The following is a 4,367-nucleotide window of genomic DNA, read 5'->3' as shown; positions in this document are numbered from 1 at the left end:
GGATGTTCCATTTATTTAGCGAGGCTTTTAGAGTGTACTTCTAGCATTTCTTGTGCCCTCTCTGTGATCACAGTAAATCTTACACCACCAGGTTAAAGTCCAACAGGTTTGTTTCAAATCACTAGCTTTTGGAGCGCAGCTCCTTTCTCAGGTGAATCCTAGTGATCACTTGCCATTGCAGAGTTCGGAGTGGAGTACTTGATTTGGGAGTGTTGTGTCGGGCAGGCGTGCAATGCAGATCACCCATCACAGCTGATCAAGTGTGACCAGTGCCTCAATACTGGAGCAGGAGAGGATGCTCACACTGGTAAGCCTGCCAGTGGATTTGCAGAATTTTGCAGAAGCAGCGTTGGCGATACCTCTCCAGAGATTTGAGGTGTCTGCTGGACATTGCCCATATTTCTGATGCATACAGGAGGGAGTGGACCATGGCTTCTCTGTAAAGCATGAGCTTGGTGCTGGGTTCGAGGTCTCAGTCTTTGGGTATTGTCGCTCAGGTGTCCGAAGACTACACAGGCGTATTGGCCGATGTTGGATTTCATCGTCAATGCCTGCTCGCACTGAGAGGAGGCTCCCGAGGCATGGGAAATGATCCACATTGTCCAAGGGCTCACTATGGCGACTGATGGTTGGGGGGAGGGGGGGGGGGCAGGTTTGTGAGGCACAGGCAAGCTGGCAGAGAATCTTTGCTGTTCGGATGTTTATCTGAAGCCCATTCTCTCATATGCCTCAGTAAATGCATCGATGATGGTTTGAAGCTCGACCTCCGAATGTGTGCAGACAGGTGTTGTCAGTGCACTGCAGCTCGTGACAGAGGCTGGGGGTGGGGTGGGGGGGGGGGTGTCTTGGTTCTGGCCTGGAGGCGAAGGTTAAACAGTTTCCTGATGTCCGGTAGGTTAGCTCCACTCTAGCGGGGAGCTTCAGGGTGATGGGTGGAGTGTTGCGGCAAGAAAGATAGAGAGGAGCGTTAGTGCAATGATACAGCCCTGTTTGGGCTACAACCCCTGGTTGGTTTACAAGTGCAACAGGTGATTAAGAAGGCAAATGGAATTTTGTCCTTCATTGCTAGAGGGATGGAGTTTAAGACTAGGGAGGCTATGTTGCAATTGTATAAGGTGTTAGTGCGGCCACACCTGGGGTATTGTGTTCAGTTTTGGTCTCCTTACTTGAGAAAGGATGTACTGGCGCTGGAGGGTGTGCAGAGGAGATTCACTAGGTTAATCCCAGAGCTGAAGGGGCTGGATTATGAGGAGAGGTTGAGTAGACTGGGACTGTACTCGTTGGAATTTAGAAGGATAAGGGGGGATCTTATAGAAACATTTAAAATTATGAAGGGAATAGATAGGATAGATGCGGGCAGGTTGTTTCCACTGGCGGGTGACAGCAGAACTAGGGGACATAGCCTCAAAATAAGGGGAAGTAGATTTAGGACTGAGTTTAGGAGGAACTTCTTCACCCAAAGGGTTGTGAATCTATGGAATTCCTTGCCCAGTGAAGCAGTTGAGGCTCCTTCATTACATGTTTTTAAGGTAAAGATAGATAGTTTTTTGAAGAATAAAGAGATTAAGGGTTATGGTGTTCGGGCCGGAAAGTGGAGCTGAGTCCACAAAAGATCAGCCATGATCTAATTGAATGGCGGAGCAGGCTCGAGGGGCCTTATGGCCTACTCCTGCTCCTAGTTCTTATGTTCTTATGTTCTTATGTTTGACCCCAGTCTGCACACGTATTGGGTCTGTGGTGGTTCCGTTGCGTGGATTATGGCCTGCATGTCATCGTGGAGAAGGCGGAGGATGGAGGATGGGCAGCCGGATTGGAGGACGATGCTCAACAGTCCCTCACAGTTGCCAGAGTTGAAGGCCTTTGCGAGATCGAAGGTGGAAATGTACAAAGGTTGATGCTGATCCCTGCACTTTTCCTGGATTTATCACGTGCTGAAGATCATGTCCATTGAGCCATTTGATGGGCCACACTGAGACTCAGGGAGGAGCTCTAAGGTGGTTTAGGAGTATTCTCGCGATGACTTTCCCGTGGCAGAGAGTAGGGAAATCCTTGTAATTTCCACAGTTGGATCGGTCTCCTTTCTTGAAGATGGTCACAATTAAGGCATCTCTGAGATCATCTGGCATGCTCTCTGCCTTTCAGACAAGGGTGATGAGGATGTGGATTCTTGTCAAGGGTGCACCTCCGTCAGATTTTAGTACTTCTGTGGGGATTCCATCTGCACCAAAGGCTTGTTGTTCTTCAGCTGTCGGGTGGCTTTTTCGACCTCACAGCGAGCTGGTCTTGTGTTGAGATGTTGGCGGGTAGGGTGTTGTGGGATGGTCGAGAACGCTTGCGTCAAAGTTTGAGGAGGCTCTCGAGGTGCTGTCTCCATTGGGCATGGACTGCCTCTCCAGCTTTGGTGAGCACCTCTCCATTTTTGGCTCTCAGTGGGGTGGGCCCCTGGGTACTCAGACCGTAAACGGTTTTGATTGTGCTGAAGAAGCCACACACATCAAGGTTGTTGGCAAGTGGCTGGGTCGCCTGTGCTCTTTCCACTACCATCTGTTCTTTTGGTTGTGAGTCCCTTGGCCTTCAGTTGCCTGTAGGCTTGTTTCCTCTCACTCGAGATTTGGTGAAGCTGTCAGTTCAGGAACACCTTACGCTTGCAGTCAAGGAGATCCTGGACCTCCTGATAGTTCTCAAACCAGTGTTCGTGCTTTTTGGTTGAGAACCCAAGCGTCTCCTCACAGGTGCTGACTATGGTGGCTTTTAAGGGAACCAGGTCCTGTGGGTGTTCTGCGCCTCTGGCTGGTTGGTTGTCACCAGGTTAGCTGGCGATGATAGAGCGGATTAGTCGTTGGTCAGTCCAGCAGTTGTCTATTCCGGTCGTGGCGCAAGTGATGCGGATGTCTTTGCGATCCCTTCACTGGATGTCGTCTATAAGGTGCAAATGCTTGGGCGGGGGGTGGGGGTTGTCTTGCCATGAGGTCTTCTGCTTGTCCCTCTGGCAGAACATGGTGTTGATGATGACCAGGTCATGTTCTAAACATTTTGTCAGAAGGACGACTCTGGTTGTGCTTGTTTCTCCCACACCTTCCCTTCTGAACAATGTTTTCCAAAGATTTCCGTCCTTCCCGATTCTAGCATTGAGGTCGCTGAGGAGAATCAGGTTGTCTCCCTTTGGGATGCAGATAACGATTGTTTGAGGCTGGCCTGTTACATCTAAGGTCGGGGCATAGGCACGGATTGCTGTAATGCGCTCACCCTCCAGGGGGGGGGGGGGGGGGGGGGGGGGGGGGGGGGGCTCGCTAAGACTTCTGGCCAACTAATTTTTTTACAGTGAAGCAGACCCCATAGAGACGGCATTCTTCTTCTGGTTTGCCTTCCAGAAGAAGGTCTATCCGCCACCTTGTTCTTTAAGTTGGCCGTCTCCTGGCAGTCATGTCTTGTTCAGAGCAGTGATGGCAATGTTGAGGCGTCAGAGTTTGCAGGCTATGATGGCAGTGTGACGTTCAGGTCTGTTGCTGCTGGGGTTGTCCATGAGGGTCCTGATGTCCCAGGTCCCGAAATTCATTTAGGTGGGGAAGGTGGAGTTGGGATGGAAGATGCCTGTGCGTGGACTTTTAAAAAAAAAAAACGAGGGGTGGTTGTTGCACACCTACCACCACATGGTCCCAGCGGAGAGAGATCTTGGCACAGTGGCAGGGAGATCCGAGTCGACTGGAGACCAGGCTTTGCTGTACGATGGGGACTAACACACACCAATCATCCTCTGCCTGTCAGTGACTTCACATTTAAAGCATTATGTCATTTCATTTTCACTCCCCCCTCATGTCTTTTAGTCTTGTCACTGCTGCACTCCTCCTCTTCCTTGTTCAATCAGCTACCTCCTTTTGCCCCGTGTCACTTCGAGTCCTGATGTAATCTCGGAGCTCCGCCTCTGGATTCAGTGAGGGTTCGCTGCGCAGCTCATTTTGAAATTTTGCTCTGATGCTCCACCCTCCGAGTCCGTTCCCTGGAGACTTACCCTGCACCTCCGCCGCTCTCTTCGCATACTTTAACCCTCTGTCTTTACCGCTCTCCTTGCGCTCTTTTATCCTGTTTGTAAAGCTGTGAGGAAAGGATACTTTGCTCCAGGAATGATTCCACACACAAATAGGGATATGGTGATTAAAACAATTAAACAAATTTTATCATAAAATAAATAGCTTACAATTACCAGTTAAACAATACTGCAAAATAAAATGAAACACTAACTCCGAGAGGGAGAGGGGCGAGAGGGAGAGGGGCGAGAGGGAGAGGGGCGAGAGGGAGAGGGGCGAGAGGGAGAGGGGCGAGAGGGAGAGGGGCGAGAGGGAGAGGGGCGAGAGGGAGAGGGGCGAGAT

Source organism: Scyliorhinus canicula, chromosome 15 (assembly GCF_902713615.1).
Source record: "Scyliorhinus canicula chromosome 15, sScyCan1.1, whole genome shotgun sequence".
Taxonomy (NCBI): domain Eukaryota; kingdom Metazoa; phylum Chordata; class Chondrichthyes; order Carcharhiniformes; family Scyliorhinidae; genus Scyliorhinus; species Scyliorhinus canicula.
Note: the sequence above shows the minus strand (reverse complement) of the source record.